Here is a 23,776-nt window from a genome sequence, read left to right as displayed (position 1 = left end):
TGGTCTTTACATTCCAGAGAAGCATTGGCAATTTGAGTCCAGTGAAAATAAGAAATGGTTTTTGACATAGCATAGAATCTGCTTACAGCTGACTTAAAGAACTAAATAAGAGGTGAGCTATTTTCTGAGTTGTAAGTGATTTTTAAATTGCTCATGAAAGTAGAAGAGTTCTGGCGAAGAAACCAGATGACTTTGAGGGGATAATGGGTGAGAGAGCTTTTATCAATGTGGAATAGTTATCAAATGAGATAATAATTTAGCTGTAGTTACTAGCGATTGATGGGTATTTGTGTAATGAAATGGGAGTTGATAGCTTCAGTTCATTTTCCAATAGAGAAATGTCAGAATCTAAATGGACCCCAAAGGGCTAAAGGAAGCTGTTTCTTCTAAAGGAAAAAGTATTGAATGGGGAAAACTGAGTTGTTCCTGGATTACCAACACAATCATTTTCTTGAAGGGTGGTTTACCTCTTCATTTTTCTTATAATGTATGAGTACCCATTGATGTGGAACTTATACTGTGTTTCCCCGAAAATAAGACCTAGCCAGACAATCAGCTCTAATAAGTCTTTTGGAGCAAAAATTAATACAAGATCTGGTATTATATTATATTATACCCAGTCTTATATTATACAAGACCCGGTCTTATATTAATTTTTGCTCCAAAAGACACATTAGAGCTGATTGTCTAGCTTATTTTCAGGGAAACATGGTACAGTGTTGACCAGGACTCGAGTAAGCAATCAAATAGGAGCAAGGAAAACAAGATGTTCTGATCTAATACATACATAAATAAACATTAAAAAACCTGCATTGTTTAGATGTTGTTGTCATTATATACAATCTTGATGGTCAAATGAACACTTTCTTAATTTTTCTTATCTTAGGGATATATTATATTGGTGATAAACAAATGAAAAAGTGAAAGCATTCAAAAATCTTCTTTTTCTCTCTTAATTGCTTTAGAGGAAATAAAAATTCAGGGAATTGGGAACATTTTCATTTAACCCACACAATACAGCTTTAGTTTTACTTAAACCCAAAAATATTTTTGAAAATCTATTATATGCAAAGTAGTATATGTTGTGCTGAGAAGAATGCAACTCTATTACAGGGCTTTTATGAGAGAGTAAAGAAACAATGAGAAAAATGTATGTAGGGGTTGTTTGTAAACTATATAAGAATATTTAAATGTTAGTTATAATAATTATCATTATTATTAAACAGACATCCTTTATACCATATCTCGTAATTTAATGGGGGTTATAGATTTCTAAAGTATTAATACTAAGAAGGCTAGAATGAAAATACAACACAATTTTATAGGAAGTATGAGGGAAAACAAAGTTAACTTATTTAGAAAAATCTGGAAAGGTTTCTTACAAAAGGTAACACATAGACTATTTATTTTATAGAAATTACCCTAAAGAAAAGATACGCAGATGCTCACAGTGTTTTGTTTCCTTGTTTTCATAATATCTCAGTTTCAGTGTTTAAATGTATCCAATAAAGAGTCATAACTAATTATTTTCTAAGTTACTTTTTATAACACTGCCAAGTTGTTTACCTTTGGAATGTTCCTTCCCCAAAGAGAAAGCCAGAAGAATTTTAAGAATGTGTTTATGTTCATTCTGAAAATATTTCTAGGCAAATATACATATACAGATACATACATATATATACATACATATATATTCATACATGTATACATATATATGTGCATAGTTGTGCGTGTGTATTTTATCTATCTATCTATCTGACTACCTGTGTATCTCTTTGTCAAAGCTGACCTCTTCACTAGAAAAGCATTTCAACCTATTTGGATCATTAATTCTTAAATGCTACCTGCTCCTTTTGGTCTACCAAAGCTGAGAAGATACAAACATCTGCCTATGATAATAGATAATGTTTAAGTTCTTATTATTTCTAAATCACATTTTATGTAATTTATCTAATTCTCATTAACAGCTTATGAAGTAGGTATAGTGGTCAGCACTCCCTTTTATAAAGTGATTTGGGTTTGAACCCAATATAAATGGCTCCAATGCCTGTGTTCTCTATCATAATGTTATATTTCCTCTCTGAAAGTGGTGATTATTCTTAGATCTCAATTCCTCCTAATGCTTAAGTTATTCTCTGGATGTTGCTTAGCCACTTAAGGAGACCCAGTTTTCTGTCTGGTTCATTTCAATTCTATTTCAAAGCAAAGTACATGCATTCTGTCAAAGTGAATTTTCATAAAGTGATTCAAGTTTTGGAGTATCATAAAATCAGAGATGTGTTTCTATAGGGAAAAGTATTTCTCAATAAGTAATGATAAAGTTTTGATAAGAAGGGGGTTAAGATGGTAGCTAGCTCAGGCTAATTGGGAACCAACAAATCATTGCTTAGTTACTGTATCAAGATGGTGGTATACTTTTTCTTCGTAGTACCCTGTTGACTCTAGAATGTCTCCTTTGTCTGTAGTTGCTCACCTCATCATTCCTAGACCGTAAATATCCAAACATTTCTCTGACTCTGATTACTTCCACATTTACAGTTCTCAGAATTTTTGTACCCATCTCTTGTTATTTCTCTGACATTTGCAGTGTCTGATTCAGTTGGACTATTAGCACACACTTCAACTGTAATTACTACCATACGCATTCATTCATCTAACAGATTTTTATTGAGAACTGTGATGGATTGACTAATTGCACTCAATCTTTCACCCCCTTGCACTAGTATTGTCATCCACACTCTTGGTGTGGGCAGAGTGTACTGTACTTCCCTGCCTCTTGACTTTGGGCTTGGCCATATGACCTGCTTTAATCAGTGAGATGTTAGTATATGTGATATAAACAAGGGCTTGATGTGGGCTTCTACTCCTGACTTTGTCATGAGAAGAATGTGCTTTAGGTGGTGGGATAAATGTATTTGGTCTTTGTCCCCAGTTCCTGGCACAGAGCTTGAAACTCTCTGGAATTTTCTGAGCGATAAGGATGATAGGGGTGTCTTGTATTGTTCATAACAATCATCTTTCATCATACCTGAGTTTATGCTATAAGGTGCCTCTTTGCTGAGGGGCTCCTAAGTAGCTTCAGGGTGGAGGCTGGTCACCAGGAAAACCAAGGCATAATTAGAGGTTGGAATTTTTATCTCCTGACCTCCAGGGAGAGAAGAGGGGCTAGAGATTGAGATAGTCTCCAATGGCTAATGATGTAATCAATCGTGCCTACTTAATGAAACTTCCATAAAAACACCTAAATGATGGGGTTCAGCAAGCTTTTGAGTTGATGAATACATCAAGGTGCTGGGAAAGCATCACTCCTCGAGAGGGCCTGGAAGCCCTATGTTGCCCTCCCATACCTTGTCCTGTATACCTGTATATACTCTATACATCTCTTCCATTTGGCTGTTCTTGAGTTGTATCCTTTACAATAAACTAAAAATAGTAAGTATAGTGTTTCCATGAGTTTTGTGAGATATTCTAGCAAACTAGCAAACCTGAGGAGAGAGCGTGGGAACCCCTTATACATTGCCAGTAGTCAGAAGTACAGGTGGCAACCTGAGAACTGGCATCTGAAGTAGGGACAATTTTGTGGGACTGAGACCTTAATCGGTGGGGTCTGTGCTAACTCTGAGTAGTTAGTGTCAAAATTGAATTAAAATGTAGGACACCCATCTGGAGGGTTGGAGAACTGGTGGTTGGTGTGGGGGGAAAAAAAAACAGAATTACACATTTGGTGTCATAAGTATTGTAAGTAAAAATAGTTCAGAGGTAGTCTCTGGTCCAAGAAGGACGAGACACACATGGAATAAACTTAGATAAAACCTGCCACTTAAAGCCAAGCCTCGCCTAAATCAGCTGAAACCCAGCCAACCCACCAATGCATAAAAGAAAAATAAATACTTGTTTTTCAAAACCACTGAGTTTTAATATGGTTTGTCACATAGCATAAACTGATTCAAAAAGTACAATGTGCTAGGTACTGTTTTAATCAATGGGTGGGTTCTTATCTTAGAATTCTATAGGTTTTTGGCTTCATATGATGAAAAATAAGTTATAATCTGTTTATCCTTTATCAGAATTTTGCATATTCAGCCTATATAGAATTCTATATATGAACATAATAGGAGCAGCTGTATAGAGAATTTAATATTACAAAGATGAAAGGGAAGGAGAGGCCAGTTAACCAATTAATCAAAACCTTGCAGGTTCCCCTCAGTTTTTCAGAACTCCCAAATCCATATTTTTAGGGCACCCCAAAATTCATGAGACTCTAAGGAATTGATACACAATAGCAGACTCAAAAGAAACTAATGCAGAAATCGGAGAACAATTTCTTTTATTATGAGCCACACTCCTTTCTAGTGATCACATACATATTGTTACTTTCCTAGCTATCCCTTCCTGGCATCAGATCAGGTACCAGAGAAGTAGAATCATCACATATATGAATTAGTATAGGTTTGGCTGCATATAGCAGGTAAGTACCAAATACAGTGGCTTTAACAAGAAAAGATGAAATAGTGGCATTTGTGACAACATGGATGGATCTTGAGATTATTATGCTAAGTGAAATTAAGTCAGACAAGAAAAGTTGAAAACCATATGATTTCACTGATATGTGGGATATAAAACTGAAAGCAACAAAAGAACAAGACAAACAAATGAAGAAACAAAAACTCAGACACAGACAATAGTTTAGTGCTTACCAGAGGTAAGGCGGGAGGGGGGCAGTAGATGAGGGTAAACGGGGTCATGAAAGTAGCATGGTGATGGAAGTAGCACTGACTCTGGGTGGTGAGCACACAATGTGATATATAGATGATGTATCACAGAATTGTACACTTGGAACCTATGTAATTTTACTAACCATTGTCACTCCAATAAATTTTAGTTAAAATAAAAAGCTAGGTAAGCTAATATTTCAAAGACAAAAATAATGCAAGATAGCAATGTATGTTTCACAGTAAAGAAATATAGAAAAGTATGTTTCTCTCACAGTAAGGAAATCTGAGACCACACAGTCTAGCACTGGTATGGCCTACGGGGTCATCAGGGATCCACCCTCTTATCTCTCTGTTCTACTATTTTCAGTATGTATCTCCTATCTTCAAAATTGTTTAAAAGCCCAAGATGCTAAAATTTCAGCCATGATTTGCATATTTCAGGGAGCACAAAAGAGGAAGGGAGGAAGGAAGTCAAAAGAGGAAGAGAAACACATCTCCACTGGATTTCACTTATATTACATTTACTAGAATTTATGATCATAACTGGTGCAAGAGAGTCTTAAAATTTTAATCTATAAATGCATGCGTGCTTTACTGTCCTGAATTAAATCAGTATTTTGCTACTAAGCAGAAAGGGGAAAATGGATGTTGGAGAAAATAAATAGTAATCTCTGCTCACCATCTCTCTCTCATTCTTGCTGTCTATTTCACATATCAATGTTTCTTAAGTCAGATATATTGTACTAACATTGATATATGTATTTTTTTCCTGAAAACCCATTATTAAATCAATAGAATGTCTTATTGATTTTTTAAAAATATATGGCAATTTATCAGTTTTCTTGGTGAGAATAAAATCAGAACACAGTGAGTTTTGTAGGATATGGTCAATCCTTATGAATTACCTCTGCTTCACAAAAGGGAATATAATCTTTTCAGGATTTAAATGTTTGGGGCTGCCAGACTCAGAGTATCTATTCCATGAGAGATAAACTCTCCAAATTTTTGCCTTTGGGGCTTCCCTTTTCTAAAATCCTCTTATCTCACCTCCTAAGGAAGTCATCCAGTAATGGAAACCTTTGTTTTTGGCCATCTCTGCTCTGGTCCGACCTCTTTGTGATTACTTTCTAATCACCTTGATTGAACTTGTTTATTGCCAAAGTTTCCCAGCCAGGAAGAGTTAAACCATTTCTTAGGATGGATGACTTCTACTTCACGCATCCATTATGTGTTAATGTGTTAATAATAACTAGTTTAACTAGTGTTAATAACTAGTTTAACTACTAAGGCTCATTTCACTGTTCTAGTTCTGGGATCACCTATCTCTTTCAAGTACTTTTAACATGGGCCACATTCCTTAGCCCAAAGAGGAGTTGCCTGCATGGGTAATTTAGCAAAAACTTCCAGTAACTCTTCAGTTTCTGAAGATATAACATTCACAATGTCATAGCTTCAGGTATGAAGGGAAAAAATAAAGATATACATTAAACTTAGTGGTCTGTTTCACAGATTTGCTTATAAAATAAAGTGTTGTGTGTCCTATATTATCCATGGAAGATTTAAATACAGTAATTGAATTTTTTTCTTTATTTCTCTTACAAGCAAATGCTTTTATGCGCTAAGGATACATTTAGCTATGTATTTGCAAGCTTTAGATATGCTATTTGAGATCCTTTGTAGTTGCTTAGGGTTACTACTGATAAAAATGAAGCTACTATAGTTTATTAAAAATAAAGCATCAAGTTTAAGACAATCTGCCTTGTGAAATTTCTGCCATATGAAACTCACAATTTCTGCCATTTGAAAAGTGAGAAAAAAAGTTCATCTTAGAATTACAGAGATATAATAATTTGATAGGATTTTTAATGACAATTACTAGTATAAAATATAAACTATAGATTGTAAATCCTATTGGTAGAGAAATATGTAAAACTAGGGGCTTTAGAGTCTGGAATTAAAGACATTAGAGCTTTTTAGTTCTAGAAAACATCAAAATATTTTTGTCTATGCAAAATCAAAGGATTATTAAGGAAACATACAATCTTTATAGTTTTACTTATTAAAACTTGAAGAAGGTAATGCCTGCAAGTGAAAATCAACATTCTTAAAGGCACTGAGTTAACTAGCAGGTATTTAACTGCCTTTATCAAGCCCCCCAGAAACTACTGAAGAGGAGGAAATCAAGCTTCTTTTACAATGTTTGAACTTCTAGGATCACCCTTTCGCTTATCATAGAAATGCTGGACTTACCAATACAGCCAGTGAAGTGCCTATATGTAATGTAGGTGTCTATAGCTCTCAAAGGCTAGTATGTTGTGTTTTAATTTCATTATTTCTCCACAGTTCATATTGTTTTCAAAACTCAATCACCTCCCCAAGTCCCATGAACTCTCTGTGAGCACACAAGTTATTGAGCGTTTACCGTGCCAGGCACTACAGTAGGAAGTGGGGATAAAATAATAAATTTTTCTTGCCATCAAGTGAACAGTCTTACAGGGGAGACAGTTTCAGTCATGCTATAATAGCACTTCTACAGTTTTATTTCACAGTGAGTCCAAATAATGGCTCAAAGGAGGATAAAATCAACTCAACTGTAGAGGTTGAGGAGGAGGAGATATAGCAACAGGGTCTTGAGAATGAAAAGGAAGGAATTTAGCAGTGTGTGTATCGGGTGGGGGGAAGCGGTGATGGAGGCATTTCAAGCAGAGTAAACATGGGCACATATTTGTTTTCACGTGACCTATTACCCACCACCCAACTGAATGTAGGATAGCTTTTAGCAAGTTGTGTGTTTTTTATTTCCACTGAAAAAAATGAGTGATCTGGTCTAGAGAATATGAGAATGGTCAAGAAACAGGCGAGTGCTTCTCAAACTTTGGTAAGCATAAGAATCACTTGGGGTGCTTGTTCCTAGGCACCACCCTCAGAGTTTCTGCTTCAGGAGGTCTGGAATGGGGGAGAGAAGTTTGCATTTTCAGTAACCTTTACCCCCAACTCCCAACCCCATTGTGACTCTAATATAGGTCCATGGAGCAGAGATGCAAAAGAATTTGTGGATACTTATATACTGGTTATCAACTGCCTGCAGCTCACCAAATAAACCTTGAGGTACACCCCCTGTCAGCCATCAAAAGCTTTTTAATCAACCTTAACCTGTGCTGCTCAGACCTGTAAGTTAATTTTCAGGCAAATATGCTGAGAGAAAAATAAATCTTCCTTCTAAGACTTAACAGGTCTTCTTGATTTTTAAGTATTAGCATATTTTTCAAGTGCTGTGAAGCTCAAAAGTGCTAAAAAGCCTCTAGGATTAGTCATTTCTCTAAAAAAAGTTTCTAGTAGCACAATACTTATCTTGGAAGATGAAATTTTCCACGTAAGATATTTTTTCTACGTTTCATAATCATAGATGAGAATTTATACCAACTCTACTTTTTTAGCTATTGAATGAAACATTTCTAAACTGAGTTGAAAATAATTCCAACATGCCTTTGACACCCACTTGATCTAATTTAACTCCATTCGTCTCTCCCTTACTTACCCTTTATTTTCTTGAGCATTCCAGCTGTTAACATTAAATCTAATTTTTGGATGTCAGCCCATGTCAAAGCAAGCCTTAATCCTTTTAATGATAACCTATCACCAGCACAAGGCTGCTTTATATCATCAGATATAACGACATTTCCAACCCTGCGGGCATGGAGAGTGATTATGTACGCATGAATGCTAGAGCTTCCCTATAATACTGCTTGGTGTAGACTGGAATTCTATATGGGGTGGGTAAGATTGAACTCCATCCAAAGTGCTTTGGTTGCAAAAATAGAAAAAGGTTTTGTTAGAAGATGGTAGCACTGCAGAAGTATTGGAAAGAACATTGGCTATCATCTAGTCCTATGTCTTTTTTGTGTGTGTCTGAGATTAAAATGTCATGATCAAAAATATACAGTTAATGACAGAGGTGTTGAAACCAGAACCAGACAGGAAATGATAAGATCCATAGCCTAGCACTTTGTTAATGGAGCCATATGTCATTTACTTTCTTCTCTTAAATGAAATGGGATTTAAAAAAAAAGAAAAACTACCACTGTTCTTACTCCTCCCATTTAGACAGTTTTGGAGGTGTAAAGAGTAACTGTCTTGAAAGTCTGGTATAGATTTTTCTTGCTTTCCCACCAGATGCACCTCAAATTTAGAAAACTGGTTAATGAAACAGGCCATTGTCATTGTCCTTTTTGGAAGCAACTTGTAGTAAGGTATGGGTGACATTTAAAAATTTTTATACTGGGACATTTAGCTTTGTTATAGTAATACACTACTAAAGAATTCCCTGTTTATGAGAAAGGTCGCTACATGAAAATAGATGTTCTTGCCATTTTATTTTGTGCTCTTGGTGTAATATAATTGGAATTTTAGAAGGATTATATTTTAATGAAAGAAATGAGAAATAACTTTTAAATGAGAGTGGATAGACATTATAAATAAACTACACAAGTTAAATGTCCAGTGAAATGTTCACCTTAGAAAGCCAATAATTAATGAAACATGATTAAAAAGAAAGCATTCTTTAATTCATATTATGTACCTTGGCACTAAGGTTAAAAGAATAAGTCATAATATTTTTCCTAAAGGAGCTCACAGTCTGGGGTGGGGTGGGAGAACAACACCAAAAATGTTACATATAACTGCTACAAGAAAATTAAGTACAAAGGCGTGTGCAACATTAAGGGGAAAGTGATTAACTTTGTTTTGGAAATTGGAAAAGGCTTAAAGGAGGGTATGATGTTTGGAACAAGTGCAAGTTCAATTCAAAAATGACAAGCAGATGATTTTTAAAAGTATAAAGACAGCAGCATGGCATTTTTTTCTTTTCTGAACACTAAAAAATATCTTTTTTTAAGCATGTTTAAAATATCATTTCTATGAAATAAACTTTCTACTTCTCATTTCGCCAATTGCAAAATAATGCCTTCTTGTCATTTTTATTTACTGTTTTGTCAATTTCTCATGCTGATTTTTATACATCATTTATTTGGACAGACGTTTCTGGAAAATGTCAGCATTTTTCTCTAGAAGAGTCACTTTATGTTCTTTTTCTATGATTCAAATCATTGTCTTTTTTCCCTTTTCCCATTTATTTCATTCTCTTTTTCATAATATTTCAGTACTCAGGTATCAAGAACTGAGAACAATAATATATACTGATATCTTTATCTTTTATCTTCCTATACATACACCTTTATTTACAAAGATAAAGGTGCTGACTATAAATACCATCATTTTCATGCACAAGAGGGGAAAATCTGGGGTTAAGGTGTTTTCCAAAGGTACAGGAGCACTTTTTGATACACGCAGAAACAGAATCCCAACCTTCTAGGTAGTGGTCATTAGATCAATTGCTGAACGTTTAAAATGCTGCCCAAGATTTGTTGCGGCACTCTCACTGACAGGTTTAGAGAAAGGTTCATGATTTGAGATCCTGAGAAGGAAGGAGTTAAAGGGAAGAAAATTGTAGAGGATTAGATTGGTCTCAAGGGATTTGGAAACTAGGCAGAGGATCTGAACATGAAAGGAAAGATTTGATTCTGTGCTGAATTACAAGTTTTAAGGAAATTAGAGTGTAATTTTGTTCATCTATAGATAAGGATCCACAGACTAAATTAGTGAAGTTATTATCACTATTATCTTTTTAAATCATCACTAAAAAGCATTTCTAAAACTGCGTCAACTATGAACAATCACCTTGAGGTACATGAACAAAATGAAAAACCTGGAAAAAAAAAAACCCAGCAATAGCAAACAGTGCACATTAAACATCAGATGCCCGGGGGGGAATCTAAAAGACATGTCATTGAATTAGGCCTTTTCTTCAGCCTCAGGAAGAAGGGAAGGGGCAAATCACTGCTTTATTTACATGCCTTACAAAAGCATCTCAATGTACCAGCCAACCTTCTGCTTTTTGAGACAGTTGGTAGAGTGGCTTGGATTCTCTCACCTTACGCTTGAGAAGAATGCCACATTTCACCAGGCCCTGAAGAGCAACATTTTGCTTTCTCCCTGTAGCCCATTTGTGAGACTTGCCCCTGACTCAGTCACTGATAATGCCCTCAACCTCGGTTAAATAAACTTGGTATATTGGCTGAGTGAGTTGGTGAGTTTCTAGGAACAATCTGCCCTGCAAAACAAACAAACAAACAAAACAAACAAAACAACCCCAAAACAACGGATAGAGTTTTTCCTCTGTTGCCAAATAAATATCCCATTTATCTGACTTCCGAGTTAATACATATTTCCCATAGGCATATGCTCATATAATATTAAAGTGGGCTTCTAGAGAAAAAAAAAAAAATGGTGAATTGATCACATACACTCACCTCTGTGTTGTTACAGAAACTCTCACCTACATAAACCCTCCAGGACAAAGAGAACAAGAAAGGAGAATCTGGACCATAGCTGGATAGCAGTAACTGATTTAGCAGATATAAGAAAGCTGAATAATAAATCATCATTGGGAAAACATGGAAGCACACTAATTTGCATTTCAGAATCTGCAATGGTTCAGTGATTCATGACCCTAGCAATTCTGGATGTGGGATCCAGTTGGGGCTAAAAAGAAAGGATTCGGAGTGTGAAAGGATCAGAGAAGAATCTCTCTTTCGTTCTTTGGAAGAAGGTGGAAAAAAGAAACTTCTTTAAAAATGCCATGTTTCCCAAAAATAAGACCTAGCCAGACAATCAGCTCTAATGCTTCTTTTGGAGCAAAAATTAATATAAGACCCGGTCTTATTTTACTATAATATAAGGCTTGGTATTATATTATATTATATTATATTATATTATATTATATTATATTATATTATATTATATTATACCTGGTCTTATAGTAAAATAAGACCGGGTCTTATATTAATTTTTGCTCCAAAAGATGCATTAGAGCTGATTGTCTGGTTAGGTCTTATTTTCGGGGAAACAGGGTAGCAATTGTATCAGAATTCCTCAAGCAGGCCTGGTTTATTGAAAATGAAGAGCAGGAATACATTAAAACTGAAAGACTCCAAAGGTGGTCCCGGGTCAGCAATGAGCCCCTATCTTAGTTTCAGTCCATCCTGGCATATTGCTGCTATGCATAAAGCAATAACAGTTAAAAGTGTGGATGGAGCAACCATCACTGATATTCTAACTAAGAGAAACAGTGCACAGCATCAACAGATCAAAGCAGCATATCTCCAGGAAAAAGGCTAGCCCCTGGATGAAGCTCTGAAGAAAGCCCTTACAGGTCACCTCGAGGAACTGGCTTTGGCTCTGTTAAAAACTCCAGCCCAGTTGGATGGTGATGAACTCTGTACTGCCATGAAGGACCTTGGAACTGAGGAAGACACTCTGAATGAAATTTTGGCATCAAGAACTAACAGAGAAATTAACAGAGTCTATAGAGAAAAATTGAAGAGAGATCTGGCTAAAAGACATCAACTCAGACACATCTAAAGATTACCAGAAGGATTTGCTTTCCCTTGTTAAGGATGACCCATCTGAGGATTTTGGCATAGATGAGGACTTGTTTGAGTCAGATGCCAGGGGCAAGGAGAAAAGCAACAGATGTGAGTGTGTTCAATACCATTCTTACCACCAGAAGCTATCCCCATCTTTGCAGAGTGTTTCAGAAGTACTTCAAGTCCAGTCAGCACGACATAACAAAGTTCTGGAGCTGGAGATGACAGGTGACGTCGACATGCTTCACAAGGATTGTGAAGTGTGCCACAAACAAACCAATGTTCTTTGCTGAGAAGCTTCATCAGGCCATGAAGAGTGTTGGGATATGTCATAAGACATTGGTTAGAATTATGGTTTTCTGTTCTGAAATCGACATGAATGATATCAAAGCATGCCATCAGAAGTTGTATGGTATCTCTCTCTGCCAAGCCATCCTGGATGAAACTAAAGATTATGAAAAAAAATCCTAGTGGCTCTCTGTAATAGTAAAGTAAAGGAGGATAGTAAACATTCCTTTGATCTCAAGCTTTTTGATCAAGAGATTTTTTAATCATATCTTTTCATTTCATATTATAGACTTAAATAGTTTTTTCAGGATTAGTCTGGTTAACTGCTTTCTGAAAACTAAAGCCTATATTATCATTTTTACATTACAACTCTGTATAATAAAGATAAGTTTTTTAAAAATGTATTTACCCCATCTATAACACCCCATATACAGGTTGTTCTAGAAACATTACCTGAAAAATATGTCTATGTAACAGAAAATAAAATAATTTTACAGGGAAAAACAAAAAGGATTGGTTGATAGTCTATTTAAGAAGTTTTCATTTACTTCCACTCCCTTCTGAAACCCCACTTAAATGACAGCTTAAGTTTCTGTTTGATTTGTTTTGTTTTAAGGAATAAACCCCAAATGACCAAAAACAAACAAACATTTTTTTCAACATACTTTCTGTTAGCATCTTTTCCTGGGTATTTTAACATTTTTAAACTATTATAAATAGTATATTCTTAAATTTTTATTTTCTATTTTTCGCTAGTATACAAAAATGTTAACTGACTTTTGGTTATTGATCTTGTAACTAGTAACTTTGCTTAAAAAATCTATGATTAATTATAATAATTTGGGTAGATTCTTTTGGGTTTTCCAGTTTGTACACCATCATGTTATTTCTGAATAGTAACAATTTACTCCTTTCCAATTCTTAAGGATTTTCTTTCTTTTTCTTTTTAAAAATCTTATTGCACTAACTGTGATATTTAGTCCAATGTTGAACAGAAATATTGGGAAAAACTATAATGGCTTACCATTGATGATAATGTTTGCTATAATGGTTCTTCTTTCTATACACCCTCTTGTTCAGGTTAAAGAAATTCCTTTTCTGAGAAATTCCTTGTCCACTGAGAATTTGTGGTAAAAATGATTATTAAATGTTATCAACTGCTTATTCTGCACCTATTGAAATTATTATATCATTTTCTCCTTTTATGTAATATGATGCATTACTTAATAGATTTTTCTAATGTTAAATCAACTGTAATCCTAGAATATATGCAACTCAGTGATGATAGAGTACCCTTTTATGCGTTGCTGAATTCAATTTGCACATTTTCTTCTTTAGAAAGTTTTTTGCTCTTGCTTTAAAAGATTGGCCTGTTTTTCCCCTTCTTTTACTCTCTTTATTTTTGATAACAAAAGAAATTTGTTATGCTATAAACAAATTGGGAGTTTACATTTGGAGTTACCTGTTTGTGAATATTTTGTTAAAATCTCCTGTGAAGTCATTTGATCCTGCTATTTTCTTTGAGGGGAAATTTTGGACTACTGATAACCATTCTGATTTTTATTTCAGAATGAAATAAAATATTTGAAATATTTGACAATTTTGAGTCAATTGTGATAAATTTTTAAAGTATTTTGTTCATTTCACCTGTTTTCAAATGTGTTGACATTAAAGTTATTTATATTTCATTATCTTTTTTTTCTTTTTTTTAAAGTTTATTGGGTTGACAATTGTTAGTAACATTACATAAGTTTCAGGTGTACAATTCCATAATGCGTCATCTATATCACATTGCGTGCTCACCACCCAAAGTCAGTTTTCCTTCCATTACCATATATTTGATCCCTTTTAGCCTCATCTACCACATGATCATTTTGATCTCTGCTGCCTTTTTAGTTATGCTCTCTTTTCTATTCCTAATATATTGTGCTGTCTCTTGTTTCTTTAACCAATTGAGGTGTGTCAATTTCATAAGTTTTTTTTTTTTTTTTTTTTTTTTTTTTTTAAGAACCACTTTTGGTTTTGGTAATCCTCTCATATTTTTGTTTTTTACTTCATACTTTTCTGTTTATTATTGTTTTATTTCTTCTACATTTTCTAGGTTTATTTTGCTCTTCTTTTCCTAAATAAGATAAATGCTTATGCAATTGACTTTGAGTTTTACTTTTGTTCTAATAAAAGTATTTTTGGCTTTAAATTTCCCTCAAGATTTTTGGTTACATTCCAGAAGTTTTGAAATGTAGTATTTTTATTAATGCACAGATTCTTTTGTAGTTGTTATTTATGATGACTTTTGTTCATAGTTGCTTGTTTCCTTGTGCATTAATCATTTTTGTTGTGATTTCATGATCTTTGGATTTCTATCCAAAGGTATTCTTTGAGGCCTGCATTTAAAGGGCATTTCTCTGCAACAGTAGTACCTGAGGCATTACCAGCCACAGATCTGTTTAAACTTAATTTTCAGTTTGGGTTTTTTTCAGGCATTATAAATTTTAGTGGCAAACCCATGTGAATATGACTTGTATTTAAGAAATCTCAAAGGAGGCTTTCTTCTTTATTTCTGTTCCGCCCAGAGAAAAGGTTGAGACATGCATGTTTCTTTCTGTGAGTCAATTTGTTTTCTTATTTACCCACTGTGGGTTTTGCTCTTTAAGTGGTCCTGGTTTCCTGCAGGCATCTCTGACCCTAACTTCCACTCTGCTCTGGCCCCTGGTTTTGGCTTCTGTTTCTCAAACACATGGCCAATTAAAACCCAGATGAAGCTATTATAATTGGCAGATATCCTTAGGGATGATGCCAGCTCCAGTGCTCACCTAATCCTCATGGAATCACACTTTCTTATTGCTTGTCTCCTCTATTTTCATTTCTTAACGGCTAGTTCAGCTCAGCTATGTTCTAAGAAAGATTTTTTAAAACATTTTACTTTGCATTATTTTTCTTGTTCCTGAAGGAATTTCTCTGCATATATACTCTGTCATACTTCTAGAAACAGAAAGCCCAATTTATGACACTTCCTGTTGTTACAATTTACAGAAAACCCAGATGAGTTTGCATTAAAGAAACATAACTAGAAACTACATAAATATGGTGATTTCCGTTTAGTTTGATTCAGCAGATAAATTATGTCATCAAAGTCATAGATTACTTCTCTCTTCACTCTGCTTTTCATGATGTCAGCTTAAATCCAGATCCATCTGTCTCCCTGACATGGTCACAAAATGGCTGCCAGCTACATGCAGAGTTACACACGTCATTATTCACATTCTGATAGAGAGAGCCAGTTCCTTCCCTAACCATCGAGCATCCTGAACTTTTCCGAATGGGAAACCACTGCACCAAAACCTATAGCCACAGAAATAAAATGCTCTGATTGACTTAGTTCATTGAAACACACTTGTCTCTTGTTTAATGACTGATTCCTTCCTGAAACCCTTGATGCTAAGTGAAAGTCATTAAATAGAACACATATTTACATTAATTTTAAAAGAAAAATTGTGATGCGTTTCATCCCAATTCAAGATACTTAATTATTTTATATAGCAATTGAACAATGCAAATAAGTTTACATAATTTTTGAACATCTAATAATTTGAAAGTAAAGAATGCAAGTTTATACATAAAATAGGATATAATAAGCGGTGGTTTATTCTTTTTTTTCCTGCACTATTTTCTTCAACAATTGTTCAACTTTTTGGGACTCTTGATCTTGCACTCCAACTATATTTAAAAGTAAAAGTTTACATCATAGAAAACCACTTTTAGGATAAAGTAAAAGCTAAGCAAAAGAATGCTGTGAAACACATGGAAATAGTATATGTTCACAACAAAGAGTTGTTGAAGCTGCAAACCCTTTATCCCTCTCATTTGGCATACATAAGCAAAGTCAATTGTTTGGTGTTTATCTAAACATTACACGCAATTCAGATTAGATCCATATGATATCGTCTGACTAGAAAAATGTGGTGTTGAGTAAATTGATGAGCATGTCTTTGCCTGAAATCATCATCTCAAAAATATTATTTTTCACTTTTGTTTCTTCTTTCATTATTTTTGTTTCTAAAATAATTTCATTATTTCTTTTATTATATTATTACTTCTCTTGTTTGTTTAGAGTGTTTTAGGATACAAAGGAAAAGCCTCATGTAGGAAAAAGGAGTTGTCTGAAAATTGTATAACTTTTCAAGAACTATTACAGCAAAAAGCAGAACATTTTATGGGTGGTACGTCTGTACTGTGGCAAAAGAGATAGGCTTTACTCTGACTGAGACTAATCAGGACTTGTCCTTGGGGATCAGTCTCTACCAACCTCATGGCCACTACACAAAGTAGGAGGAAGAGAATGAATATCAATGAGATAATCACAGTGTCCTGTTCAAGCAGCTTTATTGCAGTATTCCCCTAAATCAAATTCTGTCTACACTGAGATCCCACTCACATCAATGATGGGACATTTCATTTCTGTAATCGTTGGTGTTCCCTCTCTCTCTATGCTATCAGGCATTCAGAAAACCCAGGAGGTGCTGATTAGCCATGACAGTCACTGGTATTGACACTGCTCCTTGTCCTTAATGATGCTGTCAAGCATTATCTTCCATTATTCATCAAGCATTCAGCTCTGGGTAGACTGAGGGTGAACCCTTCAGCCATTCGCTCCACCAACCGTAGGACCTTGCCTTTGCTCACCAGGCCACACTATACAATGCTCATCTTCCTTGTCTCACTCCTGCTGTCCTTCCTACTCTTTTCTGGCGTCTCTTATTTCCCGTCCTAAAACTTTGTGTCCTATTTTCTTGCTTAAAATAAAAAACAAAAACCAAAAAGACTTTATTGTTATAGGATTCACATACAATACTATTCACCCATTTAAAGTGTATAAAATGTATAATTCAATGGTTTTTAGTATATTCACAGAGTTGTTCAGTGATCACCACCTCAATTTTAGAATGTTCTTATCCCCCAAATAAATCCCCACCCCTATTGTCTGTCATTCCCCATTTTCCTCCAGCTCCCCCACTTTATGAAGCCTTAGGCAATTACCAATCTGCTTTCTGTATGTAGATTTTCCAATTCTGGACATTTCATATAAATGGAGACGAAATATACATGTAAGTCTATTCTTACACATTTAATACATCCGGCTCCTTTAACTTGGCATAATGATTTGTATTGCATTTCAATTATAGTGTATATTAGTAGGTAGTTCCTTTTTATATTTGACTAATAGTCCATTACACAGATCTACTACACTTTGTCTATGAATTCACCAGTTGATGGACATTTGAGTTGTTTCTAATTTAGGGCTGTTTATTAATAATGCTGATATAAATTTTGCAAAAATGCCTTTGTGTAGACGTACAGTTTCATTTTTCTTGGATAAAATCCTAAGAGTAGGATTAGTGGGTTGTATATTAAATTGATGTTTAACTCTTTAAGAAACTGTCATATTGTTTTCCAAAGTAGCTATTGTATTTTGTATTCCCAGCAATGTTATAAGGGTTCCAGTTTCCCCACATCCTCACCAATACTTATTGTTTATCTTTTGAATTATAGTCCTTCTAATAAGTCTGTAGTGGTATGCATTATATTTTAAAATTTTTTAATTAGTCAGCTACATTTAAAACTTGAGACAAAAATCTAGGCATCGGGCCTTTCTGGAAATATCCAGATGTTTTGGTAACAATGGGTCTCAATACTGTTAGAGAACAATTGGCTGGAGCTGTGTAGTTGCCATCCTCTTTAGACCGGCATGCTTTTTCTGGTTTATTGGAGTCACATCTTATTTTATAAGCCTGACACTGAGGGGCAGTGTCAGTTCTCATTTTTCATCATAATTTGTGCTGTTGTTTTTCTGGAGGTAAGAAATGGTTTGTGTATCCATGTCTCTAGCAAAAGTGGAAAATGAGATAGAGACTGAGAGAGCAATGTAACTCAAGAAAAGTAGGAGAGAGCAGAGTTCTTTGTTGAATTAGAGTCTATTCTTACATGTTTAATACACAAAGTATATCTTTGTCAAAAGAATGCAATTTAAGGCATTGTTATGAACAACCATAGAAAGACAGTGCATGATGAAAATTTTAATGAACTGAGACATACAATAGAAATTTCAATGAAGTTCTATTTTGAAGCCAAATAAAGTAATGCTACCATGAAAAGTAGTTATCTATTAATATAAATATAAAGGAGCTTATAAATAATTTAAAAATATACATTTTTATTATTTTATCCTTAGGAAAATTGTGTGTGTGTGTGTGAGGGGGGTTGTTTTGTTTTTGCAAGGAATAACATACCACACTTTAAAATCAGTTTTCAGAATTGGAAATTATAGAAATTCCCTAATTTCAGAGTTGAGGATACAATTCCAAACATGGTTCTCTACTTCAAACTTTTTAAAAATAAACTAATTGTTGTTCCCCTTGTTTCTTACAATTAATAGAATGAATATTAGAATGAATGAAAACTTCTCAAATAAAATTATATAGCAGTATATGATGCTGAAAGCTAAATATGATGATGTGGGAAAATCAGATTTCTTCAAATGTCTTGAGAATAGTTACTGTAAATATAAAACCAAACGATGTTTAGAAGTAACTACATTTGGGTACATCTGTTCTCCATTATGAAATGGAATAAAACTAAATATTGTTCCCAGTTAAGGAATTTAAGGCCAAATTCTGGGCTGTCCATTTCAAAGAGAAATACAAGACCTAATATATCTTCTGCAGAAAAAAGACAAGATGTTAGTTTTCTAATTCTAACCCAGAGGAATTGGATTTAGAATTTTTTAAATTAATCTTTTTATGCATAAAACCTGACCTAATAAACTGCATAGAAGAAAATATAGGTACTAAACTTATGGACTTTGGATGCAAAGAGCATTTTATGAATTTGACTCCAAAGGCAATGGAAGTAAAAGCTAAAATAAACAAATGACACTATATGAAACTTAAAAGTTTCTGCACAGCAAAAGAAACCATCGACAAAATGAAGAGGCAACCGACTGAATGGGAGAAGATTTTTGCAAACAGTTCCTTCGATAAGGGTCTAATATCCAAAATATGCAAGGAACTCATGAAACTCAACAACGAAAAACAAACAACCCAATTGAAAAATGAGCAGAGGACCTGAAGAGACATTTCTCCAAAGAGGACTTACAAATGGCAAATAGACAAATGAAAAAATGTTCAACATCACTAATCATCAGAGAAATGCAAATAAAAACCACAATGAGATATCACCTCACCCCAGTCAGAATGGCTATCATCAACAAGACAAATAGTAACAAGTGTTAGAGAGGTTGTGGAGAAAAAGGAACCTTCATACGCTGTTGGTGGGAATGCAGACTGGTGCAGCCATTATGGAAGGCAGTGTGGAGGTTCCTCAAAAAATTACAAATAGAATTACCATATGACCCAGCAATCCCTCTCCTGGGTATCTACCCAAAGAATTTGAAATCATTTATACATAAAGACACGTGTGCTCCAATGTTCATTGCAGCTTTGTTTACGGTGGCCAAGACATAAAAACAACCAAAATGTCCTTCGATAGATGAATGGATAAAGAAGTTGTGGTATATATACACAATGGAATACTATTCGATGTTAAGGAAAGATGGTATAGGAACTTTTGTGACAACATGGATGGATCTTAAGAGCATAATGCTAAGCGAAATAAGTCAGACAGAAAAAGCAGAGAACCCTATGATTTCACTGATATGTGGTATATAAACCAAAAACAACAAAAGAACAAGACAAACAAATGAGAAACAAAAACTCATAGACACAGACAATAGTTTAGTGGTTACCATAGTAAGGGGGGTGGGGGATGGTAGATGAGGGTAAGGGGGATCAAATATATGGTGATGGAAGGAGATCTGACTCTGGGTGGTGAACACACAATGGGACTTATAGATGATGTAATACAGAATTGTACACCTGAAATTATGTAATTTCGTTAACAATTGTCACCCCAATAAATTTAAAAAATTAATCTTTTTATTTCGAATTTAATCTATAATCCAAAATATTGTCATATCTGTTTAAATTTTGCAATGCAATTCTAATTTAGTAAAAATAAAGAATGTTGAGTCTATTTCTGGAATTTAAATATTCCTGTACTTAGTGTGCTACACATATTACCAATCTAGTGTTGCATTACCTACCTGGATTTTTTTGACTTTTGATTTTTAAAACCTGTGTAAAAGGAAAAGTATTCAGGGATCCTTTGTAGGTTGTCAGGATGGGAGAATGCATAGGAACTGTGAACAGATGCTCACAAATAGAGAATCTTCATTTGTTGAAGATAAGAGCACAGAACAGACTAGTAGGAAGAGGGTACTTGTTAGTGAAGAAGGGGGAGACCCAACCTTTATTTTAGTCAGCAGGATGGACCCCCCAGTATGAAAATATTTGAGGTTGGTTGAGTAGGTAACTAAGAGAGGCGAGAGAAAAGTCTTGAGTTACACTAGCTTGCTTGTTGGTTGGAAGTAGCTCAAGGGCTGTGGAAGCTAATACAGGCTCCTCACTCATCTTACATGCTTACTTCCACAGCAGCCCCCTTGGGCCAGCACATAGAACCCTGCTTCTGCAGAGGGCAATGCTTGGTTCTAGCAGAGGGATAAAGATGCTTCCTGTTTTCTGTACAGATGATTTCATATCAGTGTTTACAGGGGAAAGGTCCCTGCTTCTGATCCCTGCAGCAATTGGCCTGTGCTCTCAAATATGTGTTTTGATTACCCCTTCCTTTTATCTTAGCATGAAGAGCTGAAACTGGCACTTATTAGTCATAAAGTTATTCATTCTGCTTTAAATCCAACTGCAGTGCTCAACTCCGTAACCTCCTGTAGCAGTGGGTTTCACAGGTTGGCTAAATGTAGTACAAAGTAATAGTTTTTTCGCCTTGCTCTAAATTTATTAGCCATTAATTCCACCAGATGACGTTTCGTTCGTCAGTGACATTATGGAACATTCAGTTCTTTGGCTGAGACTAAAAACAAAACCCTCTGCCAGGCTCTCAGACACTAAATAATCACCACTTGCCATTTCCCCTTTAAATATGTTAACCTGGTTTGATTGATGTGAAGAAAATCTTAAATTCTTCCCTCTAATTTGCCATAATTGTATTCAAATGTTACTCTCCTCTTCCAGTGTTTTCTTGGGAATCATTTCAAATGCATATTTATTCTTAGCTATATGGGGGGGCGGTTATTTTGTAGGATTAGGATTAATTTATGTGAATAGTACACTGAGGGTTTCTAGAAAAGTATCAAGTGTCTTGTGATAATGATGACTCTCAATAAATTGTCTTTGGCTAGCACTTCATCCAGGAAGTAGGTGACAGGACACAAAACATGATTTTAGAGCAACTGAATTGGTTCTATGCCTGCCATGCCTTCCTCCCCCGCCGGTTCTTGTACTCAGTCTGATTTATGATCTACTGAGGCTTGGTCTCTTTGATCCCCATTCCAATGAAACTCCTTCAGAGAGAGGTGTTATTTAAGGTACTGCCAGCCATTTTCTTCTGAGCACAAACTGTGATGATGTATGATGCCTCTTTTCCTATAAACTAGTCATTTTCAAATCATGTCCTGCAGAATCCTCATGTCCCAAGGGGATCGTAGGGATCACTCTGCAGGATAACAGATCAGATGTGCTGGGTTTCCACAGAGCAACTCTACTGTAACCTGCTATAGATACTCAGCTTCTGTGTAAGATTTCATGTGATAAGCAAGTTTTACATTATTGTTATTACCGTGTTTACAACTCTGCTTTAAGCTCTCAGGTTAGACTCCTTTGTGTGAAGCCAAGAGTGAGCCTCCAATACTTCACCCAAGTTGATGCTCTCACATTCCACATTCTCCCAGGAGTCCTTGCTTCTGACTTGGGCAATCTTCCCAGCACAGGACTTTGTTTCCCTCTTAGATGACAATCCAGAGCCACTCTCCTGCCTCCTATACATTCTTATTCTTGCTACACTAGAAAGAAGAAATAAGACTAGGAAGAGACACAAAAATAGTTATGCACATGCTTCCACTAATTCCTTCCTTCCTAAAATGTATTTGTAGAACATCATTATCCTTTGGAGCTTTGGAATGTATTCCCGTATAAGTGGACAGTATGTATTATATCTTGAAATCAAACACTTTCTAAGACCTGGAGAATTGGAGAGATATAAAAATATATTAATCAATATAAAATCATTTGCTACTAGGAAACATGGAAAATGAACGTATTTAGGAATAATGGAAAATTTGGCATAAATTGGAACAATTTTAATATAATCAAAATAGGAATTGAAGAGAGTAACTATTAACTGATGGCATAAAGATAATTTCTTAGCTTTGAAGAAATTGAAAAGCCGTTTAAAAGACTTACAGATTTAATTCTATAACATGGAAAATTTCTAAACAGTGGAAAAAATAACATAATAAAACTAAAATTAATGAGAGGTCAATAAACTGAGACACATTTTACACAAAATTTGATTAGGGATTATATAATAGACATAAATAGTCTATCAAGTCTTATTGTAAACAGTAGAAATCAACTCTAGGTAACTTAATTTTAAAAATCCAGGTATAAAAGGGAAAAGACTCTCAGCAGTCAAAAGGAACAGTTGTCCACTATAGGGAGCATTCATATTAGAAAAACATAGAGAAAAAACTCAAATGGACAGGGAATGTGAACTGATAACTTATAGAAGATGCAACATAAAGGTAAAGAAAATATTTAAATCTTATTTAAAAAAGTAAAATTTATACTAAGTAAAGCAAGCAAAAAACTTTCTTTAATCATTAAAAGAATAATACCCCTCAAAAATTAAGTAAAATTTGCCATATGATCCAGTCATTTTATTTCATACCGTAGTATATAGCCAAAAGAGTTGAAAGTAAGGACTCAAATACTTCTATACCAGTGTTAATAACAACATTATTCACAATAGCAAAAGGTGGAAGCAGCCTTAATGTCTATTGACAGATGAATGGAAATAAAATATAGTGTATAAATACACTGAAATATTATTCAACCTTACAAAAGAATGGAATTCTGATACATGCTACAACATAGATGAAAATTGAAAACATTTTGGAAGTGAAAACAGCCAAATACAAAAGAAAAATGTTGTATGTGATTCCACTTATATGAGGTACTCAGAATAGGCTTTATAGAGACGAAAGTAGAATAGAAGTTATCAGGGGCTGAGGAGAAAGAGGAAAGAGAAATTCTTGTCTAACGGGTACAGAGTTTCTGTGTGGGATGATGAAAAAGTTTTGGAAGTGGGCAATGGTGATGG

At 34.7% G+C, this 23,776-nt stretch overlaps 1 pseudogene across 1 annotated transcript in view; it reads left to right on the top strand.

Annotated features, from left to right (window-relative positions):
* Window positions 1–13,405, top strand: part of LOC308494319 (annexin A1-like) — a 46,343-nt pseudogene extending 32,938 nt beyond the window's left edge. Inside the window, exon 2 of the transcript in view lies at window positions 11,683–13,405. The product of the transcript in view is annotated as an annexin A1-like (transcript). The remainder of the gene's footprint in view (window positions 1–11,682) is intronic.
* Window positions 13,406–23,776: the final 10,371 nt, after the last annotated feature.

The sequence above is a fragment of the Rhinolophus hipposideros genome, assembly GCF_964194185.1.
Source record: "Rhinolophus hipposideros genome assembly, chromosome: 3".
Taxonomy (NCBI): domain Eukaryota; kingdom Metazoa; phylum Chordata; class Mammalia; order Chiroptera; family Rhinolophidae; genus Rhinolophus; species Rhinolophus hipposideros.
The sequence above is the reverse complement of the archived record's forward strand: the minus strand, read 5'-3'. Positions and strand labels throughout refer to the sequence as shown.